This window comes from Pempheris klunzingeri, chromosome 10 (genome assembly GCF_042242105.1).
Source record: "Pempheris klunzingeri isolate RE-2024b chromosome 10, fPemKlu1.hap1, whole genome shotgun sequence".
NCBI classification, from domain to species: domain Eukaryota; kingdom Metazoa; phylum Chordata; class Actinopteri; order Acropomatiformes; family Pempheridae; genus Pempheris; species Pempheris klunzingeri.
In genome coordinates this window covers 6,261,525-6,276,921 of record NC_092021.1, presented here as the reverse complement: position 1 = coordinate 6,276,921, position 15,397 = coordinate 6,261,525, and the positions used below count along the sequence as shown (strand labels likewise).

General features: G+C 47.1%; 29 non-coding genes across 29 annotated transcripts; all 29 read right to left on the bottom strand.

Annotated features, from left to right (window-relative positions):
- Positions 1-65: 65 nt before the first annotated feature.
- Positions 66-139, bottom strand: trnat-agu (transfer RNA threonine (anticodon AGU)). The gene has a single exon. It is a non-coding gene; the product is annotated as a tRNA-Thr (tRNA).
- Positions 140-425: 286 nt separating this feature from the next.
- On the bottom strand, positions 426-499 carry trnan-guu (transfer RNA asparagine (anticodon GUU)). Its single transcript has one exon. It is a non-coding gene; the product is annotated as a tRNA-Asn (tRNA).
- An 832-nt stretch (positions 500-1,331) lies between these two features.
- On the bottom strand, positions 1,332-1,405 carry trnat-ugu (transfer RNA threonine (anticodon UGU)). Its single transcript has one exon. It is a non-coding gene; the product is annotated as a tRNA-Thr (tRNA).
- A 267-nt stretch (positions 1,406-1,672) lies between these two features.
- trnat-agu (transfer RNA threonine (anticodon AGU)) lies at positions 1,673-1,746 on the bottom strand. The gene has a single exon. It is a non-coding gene; the product is annotated as a tRNA-Thr (tRNA).
- Positions 1,747-2,032: 286 nt separating this feature from the next.
- trnan-guu (transfer RNA asparagine (anticodon GUU)) lies at positions 2,033-2,106 on the bottom strand. Its single transcript has one exon. It is a non-coding gene; the product is annotated as a tRNA-Asn (tRNA).
- An 832-nt stretch (positions 2,107-2,938) lies between these two features.
- On the bottom strand, positions 2,939-3,012 carry trnat-ugu (transfer RNA threonine (anticodon UGU)). The gene has a single exon. It is a non-coding gene; the product is annotated as a tRNA-Thr (tRNA).
- A 267-nt stretch (positions 3,013-3,279) lies between these two features.
- trnat-agu (transfer RNA threonine (anticodon AGU)) lies at positions 3,280-3,353 on the bottom strand. The gene has a single exon. It is a non-coding gene; the product is annotated as a tRNA-Thr (tRNA).
- A 286-nt stretch (positions 3,354-3,639) lies between these two features.
- On the bottom strand, positions 3,640-3,713 carry trnan-guu (transfer RNA asparagine (anticodon GUU)). The gene has a single exon. It is a non-coding gene; the product is annotated as a tRNA-Asn (tRNA).
- Positions 3,714-4,545: 832 nt separating this feature from the next.
- trnat-ugu (transfer RNA threonine (anticodon UGU)) lies at positions 4,546-4,619 on the bottom strand. Its single transcript has one exon. It is a non-coding gene; the product is annotated as a tRNA-Thr (tRNA).
- A 267-nt stretch (positions 4,620-4,886) lies between these two features.
- Positions 4,887-4,960, bottom strand: trnat-agu (transfer RNA threonine (anticodon AGU)). Its single transcript has one exon. It is a non-coding gene; the product is annotated as a tRNA-Thr (tRNA).
- A 286-nt stretch (positions 4,961-5,246) lies between these two features.
- Positions 5,247-5,320, bottom strand: trnan-guu (transfer RNA asparagine (anticodon GUU)). Its single transcript has one exon. It is a non-coding gene; the product is annotated as a tRNA-Asn (tRNA).
- Positions 5,321-6,094: 774 nt separating this feature from the next.
- Positions 6,095-6,168, bottom strand: trnat-ugu (transfer RNA threonine (anticodon UGU)). Its single transcript has one exon. It is a non-coding gene; the product is annotated as a tRNA-Thr (tRNA).
- A 267-nt stretch (positions 6,169-6,435) lies between these two features.
- trnat-agu (transfer RNA threonine (anticodon AGU)) lies at positions 6,436-6,509 on the bottom strand. The gene has a single exon. It is a non-coding gene; the product is annotated as a tRNA-Thr (tRNA).
- A 286-nt stretch (positions 6,510-6,795) lies between these two features.
- trnan-guu (transfer RNA asparagine (anticodon GUU)) lies at positions 6,796-6,869 on the bottom strand. Its single transcript has one exon. It is a non-coding gene; the product is annotated as a tRNA-Asn (tRNA).
- An 832-nt stretch (positions 6,870-7,701) lies between these two features.
- trnat-ugu (transfer RNA threonine (anticodon UGU)) lies at positions 7,702-7,775 on the bottom strand. The gene has a single exon. It is a non-coding gene; the product is annotated as a tRNA-Thr (tRNA).
- A 267-nt stretch (positions 7,776-8,042) lies between these two features.
- trnat-agu (transfer RNA threonine (anticodon AGU)) lies at positions 8,043-8,116 on the bottom strand. Its single transcript has one exon. It is a non-coding gene; the product is annotated as a tRNA-Thr (tRNA).
- A 286-nt stretch (positions 8,117-8,402) lies between these two features.
- Positions 8,403-8,476, bottom strand: trnan-guu (transfer RNA asparagine (anticodon GUU)). Its single transcript has one exon. It is a non-coding gene; the product is annotated as a tRNA-Asn (tRNA).
- Positions 8,477-9,308: 832 nt separating this feature from the next.
- On the bottom strand, positions 9,309-9,382 carry trnat-ugu (transfer RNA threonine (anticodon UGU)). The gene has a single exon. It is a non-coding gene; the product is annotated as a tRNA-Thr (tRNA).
- A 267-nt stretch (positions 9,383-9,649) lies between these two features.
- On the bottom strand, positions 9,650-9,723 carry trnat-agu (transfer RNA threonine (anticodon AGU)). The gene has a single exon. It is a non-coding gene; the product is annotated as a tRNA-Thr (tRNA).
- Positions 9,724-10,009: 286 nt separating this feature from the next.
- On the bottom strand, positions 10,010-10,083 carry trnan-guu (transfer RNA asparagine (anticodon GUU)). The gene has a single exon. It is a non-coding gene; the product is annotated as a tRNA-Asn (tRNA).
- Positions 10,084-10,915: 832 nt separating this feature from the next.
- trnat-ugu (transfer RNA threonine (anticodon UGU)) lies at positions 10,916-10,989 on the bottom strand. Its single transcript has one exon. It is a non-coding gene; the product is annotated as a tRNA-Thr (tRNA).
- Positions 10,990-11,256: 267 nt separating this feature from the next.
- Positions 11,257-11,330, bottom strand: trnat-agu (transfer RNA threonine (anticodon AGU)). Its single transcript has one exon. It is a non-coding gene; the product is annotated as a tRNA-Thr (tRNA).
- Positions 11,331-11,624: 294 nt separating this feature from the next.
- On the bottom strand, positions 11,625-11,698 carry trnan-guu (transfer RNA asparagine (anticodon GUU)). Its single transcript has one exon. It is a non-coding gene; the product is annotated as a tRNA-Asn (tRNA).
- An 832-nt stretch (positions 11,699-12,530) lies between these two features.
- Positions 12,531-12,604, bottom strand: trnat-ugu (transfer RNA threonine (anticodon UGU)). The gene has a single exon. It is a non-coding gene; the product is annotated as a tRNA-Thr (tRNA).
- Positions 12,605-12,871: 267 nt separating this feature from the next.
- On the bottom strand, positions 12,872-12,945 carry trnat-agu (transfer RNA threonine (anticodon AGU)). Its single transcript has one exon. It is a non-coding gene; the product is annotated as a tRNA-Thr (tRNA).
- A 286-nt stretch (positions 12,946-13,231) lies between these two features.
- trnan-guu (transfer RNA asparagine (anticodon GUU)) lies at positions 13,232-13,305 on the bottom strand. Its single transcript has one exon. It is a non-coding gene; the product is annotated as a tRNA-Asn (tRNA).
- Positions 13,306-14,137: 832 nt separating this feature from the next.
- On the bottom strand, positions 14,138-14,211 carry trnat-ugu (transfer RNA threonine (anticodon UGU)). Its single transcript has one exon. It is a non-coding gene; the product is annotated as a tRNA-Thr (tRNA).
- Positions 14,212-14,477: 266 nt separating this feature from the next.
- Positions 14,478-14,551, bottom strand: trnat-agu (transfer RNA threonine (anticodon AGU)). The gene has a single exon. It is a non-coding gene; the product is annotated as a tRNA-Thr (tRNA).
- Positions 14,552-14,845: 294 nt separating this feature from the next.
- On the bottom strand, positions 14,846-14,919 carry trnan-guu (transfer RNA asparagine (anticodon GUU)). Its single transcript has one exon. It is a non-coding gene; the product is annotated as a tRNA-Asn (tRNA).
- Positions 14,920-15,397: the final 478 nt, after the last annotated feature.

The window sequence follows — 15,397 nt, the reverse complement described above, 5'->3', positions numbered from 1 at the left end:
TTGACTTCAAATGAGGTTTTCATGGTTTCAGGCCCAAGGAAACGGAAAAAGAAAGAGGTATCAGCAGGCACAGCTGGGATTTGAACCCAGGATCTCCTGTTTACTAGACAGGCACTTTGACCAACTAAGCCACGGCGCCACAGCTTTTACACTTTTCCCAAAGTTACATAGGAAGAGTTGAATGAAATTGCATGACCTTGGTTCTGCCTTTCATTACCGTTTTCAGTTAAAAAGCAAAAAAAGACATTGACAGCAAAGTGCCTTGAAAGACTCCTTGTTCAATTCAAGGCTGGCAAGCAGAAGCACAAAAGCCAACACCTCTGAAGCCACAAGGAAGAGCTCGGGCCTTCTAGCCAGGTCCAGGCAGCACGTCAAGTTCCAAGGGCACGACCAGAACTCTTGCTGCACAGCCGCAAACAAGTTTTCGTCCCTGGGTGGGCTCGAACCACCATCCTCTCGGTTAACAGCCGAGCGCGCTGGCCGATTGCGCCACAGAGACTTGCCTAGTCCCCAAAGTGGGCATTCAACAAAGGCTGTGGCCTCTTCTTCCAAGCTCTGCTCCATGATACCTCAAAACCTAGTCCTGTTGTTGCAATTAAGGCTGTAAAGAGTGGGACCGATCCTTCACTCCAGTCCTACAATCCTACAATCCCTTGTCGGATAGAGGCCAGAATTTTGTCCCATGGGTCTTGGTCACTGCATTGACTGCAACGCCAATCCTTGGTTGTGGATGCAAAAAAGCTCATTTCAGGTCAGTGTCTCTCCCGTGTTATATGCAGTTTCAAACACACTGTGAGTGTCAATGAACCTATCCATCACAATTCTGCTGTCAGGCGGCTTTTCGTTGTGTTTCAGCAGTGGATTTCAACTCCAACGTGGGCCTGGCAGCACTGCTTGCTTGTATTGCATGGTTTAGAGGAGCGTCTGATAGCAGTTTCCGAAGACACTGGCAGGACAGACGCCATTGTCCATAGACTTTAGAAACCACTGAGATGATGTGTTCATAGGATGTTGGAGGTAACTACCGAAAACCTGGTCCATTTTTCCTCTCCCAGGATTAAATAAGTAATGGCTACCATGGACGCATAAAGGCATGGCTGGGATTCAAACCAAATCTCTCCCGTTTACAAGGCAGGCACTTTCACCAATTAAACCACAGCACCCACTGTTGGCAAAGGCATTCAAGTACTCTGGTGACAAACATTGGTATCAAGTCATTCTGCTGCCGGCTACATTCTTGTCCGGTTGCCTTTTGCTGCATCGGTTTCAAATGAGGTTCTTGCCATTTCAAACATTGGGAAGGTTATTAGTGCTGGAAAGGAAGATAAAGCAGGCACCGCTGGGATTTGAACCCAGGATCTCCTGTTTACAAGACAGGGACTTTGACCAACTAAGCCACGGTGCCTCCACCTGCTCCTTTTACTTTTCATAAAGTTATATGGGAAGTGCTGAATGAAATTCAATCAGCTCGTTTCTGTCTTTCATGTCCGTTTTGAGTAAAAACAGAGAGCTCTATACTCTGGTGAAAGCTATTGGCATCAAGTCTTACCAAAGTCATTCTGCAGACGGCTGCATTCTTGTCCTTTTGACCTTTGCTTAGTGCTGCATTGACTTCAAATGAGGGTTTCATGGTTTCAGGCCCAAGGAAACGGAAAAAGAAAGAGGTATCAGCAGGCACCGCTGGGATTTGAACCCAGGATCTCCTGTTTACTAGACAGGCACTTTGACCAACTAAGCCACGGCGCCACAGCTTTTACACTTTTCCCAAAGTTACATAGGAAGAGTTGAATGAAATTGCATGACCTTGGTTCTGCCTTTCATTACCGTTTTCAGTTAAAAAGCAAAAAAAGACATTGACAGCAAAGTGCCTTGAAAGACTCCTTGTTCAATTCAAGGCTGGCAAGCAGAAGCACAAAAGCCAACACCTCTGAAGCCACAAGGAAGAGCTCGGGCCTTCTAGCCAGGTCCAGGCAGCACGTCAAGTTCCAAGGGCACGACCAGAACTCTTGCTGCACAGCCGCAAACAAGTTTTCGTCCCTGGGTGGGCTCGAACCACCATCCTCTCGGTTAACAGCCGAGCGCGCTGGCCGATTGCGCCACAGAGACTTGCCTAGTCCCCAAAGTGGGCATTCAACAAAGGCTGTGGCCTCTTCTTCCAAGCTCTGCTCCATGATACCTCAAAACCTAGTCCTGTTGTTGCAATTAAGGCTGTAAAGAGTGGGACCGATCCTTCACTCCAGTCCTACAATCCTACAATCCCTTGTCGGATAGAGGCCAGAATTTTGTCCCATGGGTCTTGGTCACTGCATTGACTGCAACGCCAATCCTTGGTTGTGGATGCAAAAAAGCTCATTTCAGGTCAGTGTCTCTCCCGTGTTATATGCAGTTTCAAACACACTGTGAGTGTCAATGAACCTATCCATCACAATTCTGCTGTCAGGCGGCTTTTCGTTGTGTTTCAGCAGTGGATTTCAACTCCAACGTGGGCCTGGCAGCACTGCTTGCTTGTATTGCATGGTTTAGAGGAGCGTCTGATAGCAGTTTCTGAAGACACTGGCAGGACAGACGCCATTGTCCATAGACTTTAGAAACCACTGAGATGATGTGTTCATAGGATGTTGGAGGTAACTACCGAAAACCTGGTCCATTTTTCCTCTCCCAGGATTAAATAAGTAATGGCTACCATGGACGCATAAAGGCATGGCTGGGATTCAAACCAAATCTCTCCCGTTTACAAGGCAGGCACTTTCACCAATTAAACCACAGCACCCACTGTTGGCAAAGGCATTCAAGTACTCTGGTGACAAACATTGGTATCAAGTCATTCTGCTGCCGGCTACATTCTTGTCCGGTTGCCTTTTGCTGCATCGGTTTCAAATGAGGTTCTTGCCATTTCAAACATTGGGAAGGTTATTAGTGCTGGAAAGGAAGATAAAGCAGGCACCGCTGGGATTTGAACCCAGGATCTCCTGTTTACAAGACAGGGACTTTGACCAACTAAGCCACGGTGCCTCCACCTGCTCCTTTTACTTTTCATAAAGTTATATGGGAAGTGCTGAATGAAATTCAATCAGCTCGTTTCTGTCTTTCATGTCCGTTTTGAGTAAAAACAGAGAGCTCTATACTCTGGTGAAAGCTATTGGCATCAAGTCTTACCAAAGTCATTCTGCAGACGGCTGCATTCTTGTCCTTTTGACCTTTGCTTAGTGCTGCATTGACTTCAAATGAGGTTTTCATGGTTTCAGGCCCAAGGAAACGGAAAAAGAAAGAGGTATCAGCAGGCACCGCTGGGATTTGAACCCAGGATCTCCTGTTTACTAGACAGGCACTTTGACCAACTAAGCCACGGCGCCACAGCTTTTACACTTTTCCCAAAGTTACATAGGAAGAGTTGAATGAAATTGCATGACCTTGGTTCTGCCTTTCATTACCGTTTTCAGTTAAAAAGCAAAAAAAGACATTGACAGCAAAGTGCCTTGAAAGACTCCTTGTTCAATTCAAGGCTGGCAAGCAGAAGCACAAAAGCCAACACCTCTGAAGCCACAAGGAAGAGCTCGGGCCTTCTAGCCAGGTCCAGGCAGCACGTCAAGTTCCAAGGGCACGACCAGAACTCTTGCTGCACAGCCGCAAACAAGTTTTCGTCCCTGGGTGGGCTCGAACCACCATCCTCTCGGTTAACAGCCGAGCGCGCTGGCCGATTGCGCCACAGAGACTTGCCTAGTCCCCAAAGTGGGCATTCAACAAAGGCTGTGGCCTCTTCTTCCAAGCTCTGCTCCATGATACCTCAAAACCTAGTCCTGTTGTTGCAATTAAGGCTGTAAAGAGTGGGACCGATCCTTCACTCCAGTCCTACAATCCTACAATCCCTTGTCGGATAGAGGCCAGAATTTTGTCCCATGGGTCTTGGTCACTGCATTGACTGCAACGCCAATCCTTGGTTGTGGATGCAAAAAAGCTCATTTCAGGTCAGTGTCTCTCCCGTGTTATATGCAGTTTCAAACACACTGTGAGTGTCAATGAACCTATCCATCACAATTCTGCTGTCAGGCGGCTTTTCGTTGTGTTTCAGCAGTGGATTTCAACTCCAACGTGGGCCTGGCAGCACTGCTTGCTTGTATTGCATGGTTTAGAGGAGCGTCTGATAGCAGTTTCCGAAGACACTGGCAGGACAGACGCCATTGTCCATAGACTTTAGAAACCACTGAGATGATGTGTTCATAGGATGTTGGAGGTAACTACCGAAAACCTGGTCCATTTTTCCTCTCCCAGGATTAAATAAGTAATGGCTACCATGGACGCATAAAGGCATGGCTGGGATTCAAACCAAATCTCTCCCGTTTACAAGGCAGGCACTTTCACCAATTAAACCACAGCACCCACTGTTGGCAAAGGCATTCAAGTACTCTGGTGACAAACATTGGTATCAAGTCATTCTGCTGCCGGCTACATTCTTGTCCGGTTGCCTTTTGCTGCATCGGTTTCAAATGAGGTTCTTGCCATTTCAAACATTGGGAAGGTTATTAGTGCTGGAAAGGAAGATAAAGCAGGCACCGCTGGGATTTGAACCCAGGATCTCCTGTTTACAAGACAGGGACTTTGACCAACTAAGCCACGGTGCCTCCACCTGCTCCTTTTACTTTTCATAAAGTTATATGGGAAGTGCTGAATGAAATTCAATCAGCTCGTTTCTGTCTTTCATGTCCGTTTTGAGTAAAAACAGAGAGCTCTATACTCTGGTGAAAGCTATTGGCATCAAGTCTTACCAAAGTCATTCTGCAGACGGCTGCATTCTTGTCCTTTTGACCTTTGCTTAGTGCTGCATTGACTTCAAATGAGGTTTTCATGGTTTCAGGCCCAAGGAAACGGAAAAAGAAAGAGGTATCAGCAGGCACCGCTGGGATTTGAACCCAGGATCTCCTGTTTACTAGACAGGCACTTTGACCAACTAAGCCACGGCGCCACAGCTTTTACACTTTTCCCAAAGTTACATAGGAAGAGTTGAATGAAATTGCATGACCTTGGTTCTGCCTTTCATTACCGTTTTCAGTTAAAAAGCAAAAAAAGACATTGACAGCAAAGTGCCTTGAAAGACTCCTTGTTCAATTCAAGGCTGGCAAGCAGAAGCACAAAAGCCAACACCTCTGAAGCCACAAGGAAGAGCTCGGGCCTTCTAGCCAGGTCCAGGCAGCACATCAAGTTCCAAGGGCACGACCAGAACTCTTGCTGCACAGTCGCAAACAAGCTTTCGTCCCTGGGTGGGCTCGAACCACCATCCTCTCGGTTAACAGCCGAGCGCGCTGGCCGATTGCGCCACAGAGACTTGCCTAGTCCCCAAAGTGGGCATTCAACAAAGGCTGTGGCCTCTTCTTCCAAGCTCTGCTCCATGATACCTCAAAACCTAGTCCTGTTGTTGCAATTAAGGCTGTAAAGAGTGGGACCGATCCCATGGGTCTTGGTCACTGCATTGACTGCAACGCCAATCCTTGGTTGTGGATGCAAAAAAGCTCATTTCAGGTCAGTGTCTCTCCCGTGTTATATGCAGTTTCAAACACACTGTGAGTGTCAATGAACCTATCCATCACAATTCTGCTGTCAGGCGGCTTTTCGTTGTGTTTCAGCAGTGGATTTCAACTCCAACGTGGGCCTGGCAGCACTGCTTGCTTGTATTGCATGGTTTAGAGGAGCGTCTGATAGCAGTTTCTGAAGACACTGGCAGGACAGACGCCATTGTCCATAGACTTTAGAAACCACTGAGATGATGTGTTCATAGGATGTTGGAGGTAACTACCGAAAACCTGGTCCATTTTTCCTCTCCCAGGATTAAATAAGTAATGGCTACCATGGACGCATAAAGGCATGGCTGGGATTCAAACCAAATCTCTCCCGTTTACAAGGCAGGCACTTTCACCAATTAAACCACAGCACCCACTGTTGGCAAAGGCATTCAAGTACTCTGGTGACAAACATTGGTATCAAGTCATTCTGCTGCCGGCTACATTCTTGTCCGGTTGCCTTTTGCTGCATCGGTTTCAAATGAGGTTCTTGCCATTTCAAACATTGGGAAGGTTATTAGTGCTGGAAAGGAAGATAAAGCAGGCACTGCTGGGATTTGAACCCAGGATCTCCTGTTTACAAGACAGGGACTTTGACCAACTAAGCCACGGTGCCTCCACCTGCTCCTTTTACTTTTCATAAAGTTATATGGGAAGTGCTGAATGAAATTCAATCAGCTCGTTTCTGTCTTTCATGTCCGTTTTGAGTAAAAACAGAGAGCTCTATACTCTGGTGAAAGCTATTGGCATCAAGTCTTACCAAAGTCATTCTGCAGACGGCTGCATTCTTGTCCTTTTGACCTTTGCTTAGTGCTGCATTGACTTCAAATGAGGTTTTCATGGTTTCAGGCCCAAGGAAACGGAAAAAGAAAGAGGTATCAGCAGGCACCGCTGGGATTTGAACCCAGGATCTCCTGTTTACTAGACAGGCACTTTGACCAACTAAGCCACGGCGCCACAGCTTTTACACTTTTCCCAAAGTTACATAGGAAGAGTTGAATGAAATTGCATGACCTTGGTTCTGCCTTTCATTACCGTTTTCAGTTAAAAAGCAAAAAAAGACATTGACAGCAAAGTGCCTTGAAAGACTCCTTGTTCAATTCAAGGCTGGCAAGCAGAAGCACAAAAGCCAACACCTCTGAAGCCACAAGGAAGAGCTCGGGCCTTCTAGCCAGGTCCAGGCAGCACGTCAAGTTCCAAGGGCACGACCAGAACTCTTGCTGCACAGCCGCAAACAAGTTTTCGTCCCTGGGTGGGCTCGAACCACCATCCTCTCGGTTAACAGCCGAGCGCGCTGGCCGATTGCGCCACAGAGACTTGCCTAGTCCCCAAAGTGGGCATTCAACAAAGGCTGTGGCCTCTTCTTCCAAGCTCTGCTCCATGATACCTCAAAACCTAGTCCTGTTGTTGCAATTAAGGCTGTAAAGAGTGGGACCGATCCTTCACTCCAGTCCTACAATCCTACAATCCCTTGTCGGATAGAGGCCAGAATTTTGTCCCATGGGTCTTGGTCACTGCATTGACTGCAACGCCAATCCTTGGTTGTGGATGCAAAAAAGCTCATTTCAGGTCAGTGTCTCTCCCGTGTTATATGCAGTTTCAAACACACTGTGAGTGTCAATGAACCTATCCATCACAATTCTGCTGTCAGGCGGCTTTTCGTTGTGTTTCAGCAGTGGATTTCAACTCCAACGTGGGCCTGGCAGCACTGCTTGCTTGTATTGCATGGTTTAGAGGAGCGTCTGATAGCAGTTTCTGAAGACACTGGCAGGACAGACGCCATTGTCCATAGACTTTAGAAACCACTGAGATGATGTGTTCATAGGATGTTGGAGGTAACTACCGAAAACCTGGTCCATTTTTCCTCTCCCAGGATTAAATAAGTAATGGCTACCATGGACGCATAAAGGCATGGCTGGGATTCAAACCAAATCTCTCCCGTTTACAAGGCAGGCACTTTCACCAATTAAACCACAGCACCCACTGTTGGCAAAGGCATTCAAGTACTCTGGTGACAAACATTGGTATCAAGTCATTCTGCTGCCGGCTACATTCTTGTCCGGTTGCCTTTTGCTGCATCGGTTTCAAATGAGGTTCTTGCCATTTCAAACATTGGGAAGGTTATTAGTGCTGGAAAGGAAGATAAAGCAGGCACTGCTGGGATTTGAACCCAGGATCTCCTGTTTACAAGACAGGGACTTTGACCAACTAAGCCACGGTGCCTCCACCTGCTCCTTTTACTTTTCATAAAGTTATATGGGAAGTGCTGAATGAAATTCAATCAGCTCGTTTCTGTCTTTCATGTCCGTTTTGAGTAAAAACAGAGAGCTCTATACTCTGGTGAAAGCTATTGGCATCAAGTCTTACCAAAGTCATTCTGCAGACGGCTGCATTCTTGTCCTTTTGACCTTTGCTTAGTGCTGCATTGACTTCAAATGAGGTTTTCATGGTTTCAGGCCCAAGGAAACGGAAAAAGAAAGAGGTATCAGCAGGCACAGCTGGGATTTGAACCCAGGATCTCCTGTTTACTAGACAGGCACTTTGACCAACTAAGCCACGGCGCCACAGCTTTTACACTTTTCCCAAAGTTACATAGGAAGAGTTGAATGAAATTGCATGACCTTGGTTCTGCCTTTCATTACCGTTTTCAGTTAAAAAGCAAAAAAAGACATTGACAGCAAAGTGCCTTGAAAGACTCCTTGTTCAATTCAAGGCTGGCAAGCAGAAGCACAAAAGCCAACACCTCTGAAGCCACAAGGAAGAGCTCGGGCCTTCTAGCCAGGTCCAGGCAGCACGTCAAGTTCCAAGGGCACGACCAGAACTCTTGCTGCACAGCCGCAAACAAGTTTTCGTCCCTGGGTGGGCTCGAACCACCATCCTCTCGGTTAACAGCCGAGCGCGCTGGCCGATTGCGCCACAGAGACTTGCCTAGTCCCCAAAGTGGGCATTCAACAAAGGCTGTGGCCTCTTCTTCCAAGCTCTGCTCCATGATACCTCAAAACCTAGTCCTGTTGTTGCAATTAAGGCTGTAAAGAGTGGGACCGATCCTTCACTCCAGTCCTACAATCCTACAATCCCTTGTCGGATAGAGGCCAGAATTTTGTCCCATGGGTCTTGGTCACTGCATTGACTGCAACGCCAATCCTTGGTTGTGGATGCAAAAAAGCTCATTTCAGGTCAGTGTCTCTCCCGTGTTATATGCAGTTTCAAACACACTGTGAGTGTCAATGAACCTATCCATCACAATTCTGCTGTCAGGCGGCTTTTCGTTGTGTTTCAGCAGTGGATTTCAACTCCAACGTGGGCCTGGCAGCACTGCTTGCTTGTATTGCATGGTTTAGAGGAGCGTCTGATAGCAGTTTCCGAAGACACTGGCAGGACAGACGCCATTGTCCATAGACTTTAGAAACCACTGAGATGATGTGTTCATAGGATGTTGGAGGTAACTACCGAAAACCTGGTCCATTTTTCCTCTCCCAGGATTAAATAAGTAATGGCTACCATGGACGCATAAAGGCATGGCTGGGATTCAAACCAAATCTCTCCCGTTTACAAGGCAGGCACTTTCACCAATTAAACCACAGCACCCACTGTTGGCAAAGGCATTCAAGTACTCTGGTGACAAACATTGGTATCAAGTCATTCTGCTGCCGGCTACATTCTTGTCCGGTTGCCTTTTGCTGCATCGGTTTCAAATGAGGTTCTTGCCATTTCAAACATTGGGAAGGTTATTAGTGCTGGAAAGGAAGATAAAGCAGGCACCGCTGGGATTTGAACCCAGGATCTCCTGTTTACAAGACAGGGACTTTGACCAACTAAGCCACGGTGCCTCCACCTGCTCCTTTTACTTTTCATAAAGTTATATGGGAAGTGCTGAATGAAATTCAATCAGCTCGTTTCTGTCTTTCATGTCCGTTTTGAGTAAAAACAGAGAGCTCTATACTCTGGTGAAAGCTATTGGCATCAAGTCTTACCAAAGTCATTCTGCAGACGGCTGCATTCTTGTCCTTTTGACCTTTGCTTAGTGCTGCATTGACTTCAAATGAGGTTTTCATGGTTTCAGGCCCAAGGAAACGGAAAAAGAAAGAGGTATCAGCAGGCACCGCTGGGATTTGAACCCAGGATCTCCTGTTTACTAGACAGGCACTTTGACCAACTAAGCCACGGCGCCACAGCTTTTACACTTTTCCCAAAGTTACATAGGAAGAGTTGAATGAAATTGCATGACCTTGGTTCTGCCTTTCATTACCGTTTTCAGTTAAAAAGCAAAAAAAGACATTGACAGCAAAGTGCCTTGAAAGACTCCTTGTTCAATTCAAGGCTGGCAAGCAGAAGCACAAAAGCCAACACCTCTGAAGCCACAAGGAAGAGCTCGGGCCTTCTAGCCAGGTCCAGGCAGCACGTCAAGTTCCAAGGGCACGACCAGAACTCTTGCTGCACAGCCGCAAACAAGTTTTCGTCCCTGGGTGGGCTCGAACCACCATCCTCTCGGTTAACAGCCGAGCGCGCTGGCCGATTGCGCCACAGAGACTTGCCTAGTCCCCAAAGTGGGCATTCAACAAAGGCTGTGGCCTCTTCTTCCAAGCTCTGCTCCATGATACCTCAAAACCTAGTCCTGTTGTTGCAATTAAGGCTGTAAAGAGTGGGACCGATCCTTCACTCCAGTCCTACAATCCTACAATCCCTTGTCGGATAGAGGCCAGAATTTTGTCCCATGGGTCTTGGTCACTGCATTGACTGCAACGCCAATCCTTGGTTGTGGATGCAAAAAAGCTCATTTCAGGTCAGTGTCTCTCCCGTGTTATATGCAGTTTCAAACACACTGTGAGTGTCAATGAACCTATCCATCACAATTCTGCTGTCAGGCGGCTTTTCGTTGTGTTTCAGCAGTGGATTTCAACTCCAACGTGGGCCTGGCAGCACTGCTTGCTTGTATTGCATGGTTTAGAGGAGCGTCTGATAGCAGTTTCCGAAGACACTGGCAGGACAGACACCATTGTCCATAGACTTTAGAAACCACTGAGATGATGTGTTCATAGGATGTTGGAGGTAACTACCGAAAACCTGGTCCATTTTTCCTCTCCCAGGATTAAATAAGTAATGGCTACCATGGACGCATAAAGGCATGGCTGGGATTCAAACCAAATCTCTCCCGTTTACAAGGCAGGCACTTTCACCAATTAAACCACAGCACCCACTGTTGGCAAAGGCATTCAAGTACTCTGGTGACAAACATTGGTATCAAGTCATTCTGCTGCCGGCTACATTCTTGTCCGGTTGCCTTTTGCTGCATCGGTTTCAAATGAGGTTCTTGCCATTTCAAACATTGGGAAGGTTATTAGTGCTGGAAAGGAAGATAAAGCAGGCTCCGCTGGGATTTGAACCCAGGATCTCCTGTTTACAAGACAGGGACTTTGACCAACTAAGCCACGGTGCCTCCACCTGCTCCTTTTACTTTTCATAAAGTTATATGGGAAGTGCTGAATGAAATTCAAACAGCTCGTTTCTGTCTTTCATGTCCGTTTTGAGTAAAAACAGAGAGCTCTATACTCTGGTGAAAGCTATTGGCATCAAGTCTTACCAAAGTCATTCTGCAGACGGCTGCATTCTTGTCCTTTTGACCTTTGCTTAGTGCTGCATTGACTTCAAATGAGGTTTTCATGGTTTCAGGCCCAAGGAAACGGAAAAAGAAAGAGGTATCAGCAGGCACCGCTGGGATTTGAACCCAGGATCTCCTGTTTACTAGACAGGCACTTTGACCAACTAAGCCACGGCGCCACGGCGCCACAGCTTTTACACTTTTCCCAAAGTTACATAGGAAGAGTTGAATGAAATTGCATGACCTTGGTTCTGCCTTTCATTACCGTTTTCAGTTAAAAAGCAAAAAAAGACATTGACAGCAAAGTGCCTTGAAAGACTCCTTGTTCAATTCAAGGCTGGCAAGCAGAAGCACAAAAGCCAACACCTCTGAAGCCACAAGGAAGAGCTCGGGCCTTCTATCCAGGTCCAGGCAGCACGTCAAGTTCCAAGGGCACAACCAGAACTCTTGCTGCACAGCCGCAAACAAGTTTTCGTCCCTGGGTGGGCTCGAACCACCATCCTCTCGGTTAACAGCCGAGCGCGCTGGCCGATTGCGCCACAGAGACTTGCCTAGTCCCCAAAGTGGGCATTCAACAAAGGCTGTGGCCTCTTCTTCCAAGCTCTGCTCCATGATACCTCAAAACCTAGTCCTGTTGTTGCAATTAAGGCTGTAAAGAGTGGGACCGATCCTTCACTCCAGTCCTACAATCCTACAATCCCTTGTCGGATAGAGGCCAGAATTTTGTCCCATGGGTCTTGGTCACTGCATTGACTGCAACGCCAATCCTTGGTTGTGGATGCAAAAAAGCTCATTTCAGGTCAGTGTCTCTCCCGTGTTATATGCAGTTTCAAACACACTGTGAGTGTCAATGAACCTATCCATCACAATTCTGCTGTCAGGCGGCTTTTCGTTGTGTTTCAGCAGTGGATTTCAACTCCAACGTGGGCCTGGCAGCACTGCTTGCTTGTATTGCATGGTTTAGAGGAGCGTCTGATAGCAGTTTCTGAAGACACTGGCAGGACAGACGCCATTGTCCATAGACTTTAGAAACCACTGAGATGATGTGTTCATAGGATGTTGGAGGTAACTACCGAAAACCTGGTCCATTTTTCCTCTCCCAGGATTAAATAAGTAATGGCTACCATGGACGCATAAAGGCATGGCTGGGATTCAAACCAAATCTCTCCCGTTTACAAGGCAGGCACTTTCACCAATTAAACCACAGCACCCACTGTTGGCAAAGGCATTCAAGTACTCTGGTGACAAACATTGGTATCAAGTCATTCTGCTGCCGGCTACATTCTTGTCCGGTTGCCTTTTGCTGCATCGGTTTCAAATGAGGTTCTTGCCATTTCAAACATTGGGAAGGTTATTAGTGCTGGAAAGGAAGATAAAGCAGGCACCGCTGGGATTTGAACCCAGGATCTCCTGTTTACAAGACAGGGACTTTGACCAACTAAGCCACGGTGCCTCCACCTGCTCCTTTTACTTTTCATAAAGTTATATGGGAAGTGCTGAATGAAATTCAATCAACTCGTTTCTGTCTTTCATGTCCGTTTTGAGTAAAAACAGAGAGCTCTATACTCTGGTGAAAGCTATTGGCATCAAGTCTTACCAAAGTCATTCTGCAGACGGCTGCATTCTTGTCCTTTTGACCTTTGCTTAGTGCTGCATTGACTTCAAATGAGGTTTTCATGGTTTCAGGCCCAAGGAAACGGAAAAAGAAAGAGGTATCAGCAGGCACCGCTGGGATTTGAACCCAGGATCTCCTGTTTACTAGACAGGCACTTTGACCAACTAAGCCACGGCGCCACAGCTTTTACACTTTTCCCAAAGTTACATAGGAAGAGTTGAATGAAATTGCATGACCTTGGTTCTGCCTTTCATTACCGTTTTCAGTTAAAAAGCAAAAAAAGACATTGACAGCAAAGTGCCTTGAAAGACTCCTTGTTCAATTCAAGGCTGGCAAGCAGAAGCACAAAAGCCAACACCTCTGAAGCCACAAGGAAGAGCTCGGGCCTTCTAGCCAGGTCCAGGCAGCACGTCAAGTTCCAAGGGCACAACCAGAACTCTTGCTGCACAGCCGCAAACAAGTTTTCGTCCCTGGGTGGGCTCGAACCACCATCCTCTCGGTTAACAGCCGAGCGCGCTGGCCGATTGCGCCACAGAGACTTGCCTAGTCCCCAAAGTGGGCATTCAACAAAGGCTGTGGCCTCTTCTTCCAAGCTCTGCTCCATGATACCTCAAAACCTAGTCCTGTTGTTGCAATTAAGGCTGTAAAGAGTGGGACCGATCCTTCACTCCAGTCCTACAATCCTACAATCCCTTGTCGGATAGAGGCCAGAATTTTGTCCCATGGGTCTTGGTCACTGCATTGACTGCAACGCCAATCCTTGGTTGTGGATGCAAAAAAGCTCATTTCAGGTCAGTGTCTCTCCCGTGTTATATGCAGTTTCAAACACACTGTGAGTGTCAATGAACCTATCCATCACAATTCTGCTGTCAGGCGGCTTTTCGTTGTGTTTCAGCAGTGGATTTCAACTCCAACGTGGGCCTGGCAGCACTGCTTGCTTGTATTGCATGGTTTAGAGGAGCGTCTGATAGCAGTTTCCGAAGACACTGGCAGGACAGACGCCATTGTCCATAGACTTTAGAAACCACTGAGATGATGTGTTCATAGGATGTTGGAGGTAACTACCGAAAACCTGGTCCATTTTTCCTCTCCCAGGATTAAATAAGTAATGGCTACCATGGACGCATAAAGGCATGGCTGGGATTCAAACCAAATCTCTCCCGTTTACAAGGCAGGCACTTTCACCAATTAAACCACAGCACCCACTGTTGGCAAAGGCATTCAAGTACTCTGGTGACAAACATTGGTATCAAGTCATTCTGCTGCCGGCTACATTCTTGTCCGGTTGCCTTTTGCTGCATCGGTTTCAAATGAGGTTCTTGCCATTTCAAACATTGGGAAGGTTATTAGTGCTGGAAAGGAAGATAAAGCAGGCACCGCTGGGATTTGAACCCAGGATCTCCTGTTTACAAGACAGGGACTTTGACCAACTAAGCCACGGTGCCTCCACCTGCTCCTTTTACTTTTCATAAAGTTATATGGGAAGTGCTGAATGAAATTCAATCAGCTCGTTTCTGTCTTTCATGTCCGTTTTGAGTAAAAACAGAGAGCTCTATACTCTGGTGAAAGCTATTGGCATCAAGTCTTACCAAAGTCATTCTGCAGACGGCTGCATTCTTGTCCTTTTGACCTTTGCTTAGTGCTGCATTGACTTCAAATGAGGTTTTCATGGTTTCAGGCCCAAGGAAACGGAAAAGGAAGAGGTATCAGCAGGCACCGCTGGGATTTGAACCCAGGATCTCCTGTTTACTAGACAGGCACTTTGACCAACTAAGCCACGGCGCCACAGCGCCACAGCTTTTACACTTTTCCCAAAGTTACATAGGAAGAGTTGAATGAAATTGCATGACCTTGGTTCTGCCTTTCATTACCGTTTTCAGTTAAAAAGCAAAAAAAGACATTGACAGCAAAGTGCCTTGAAAGACTCCTTGTTCAATTCAAGGCTGGCAAGCAGAAGCACAAAAGCCAACACCTCTGAAGCCACAAGGAAGAGCTCGGGCCTTCTAGCCAGGTCCAGGCTGCACGTCAAGTTCCAAGGGCACAACCAGAACTCTTGCTGCACAGCCGCAAACAAGTTTTCGTCCCTGGGTGGACTCGAACCACCATCCTCTCGGTTAACAGCCGAGCACGCTGGCCGATTGCGCCACAGAGACTTGCCTAGTCCCCAAAGTGGGCATTCAACAAAGGCTGTGGCCTCTTCTTCCAAGCTCTGCTCCATGATACCTCAAAACCTAGTCCTGTTGTTGCAATTAAGGCTGTAAAGAGTGGGACCGATCCTTCACTCCAGTCCTACAATCCTACAATCCCTTGTCGGATAGAGGCCAGAATTTTGTCCCATGGGTCTTGGTCACTGCATTGACTGCAACGCCAATCCTTGGTTGTGGATGCAAAAAAGCTCATTTCAGGTCAGTGTCTCTCCCGTGTTATATGCAGTTTCAAACACACTGTGAGTGTCAATGAACCTATCCATCACAATTCTGCTGTCAGGCGGCTTTTCGTTGTGTTTCAGCAGTGGATTTCAACTCCAACGTGGGCCTGGCAGCACTGCTTGCTTGTATTGCATGGTTTAGAGGAGCGTCTGATAGCAGTTTCCGAAGACACTGGCAGGACAGACGCCATTGTCCATAGACT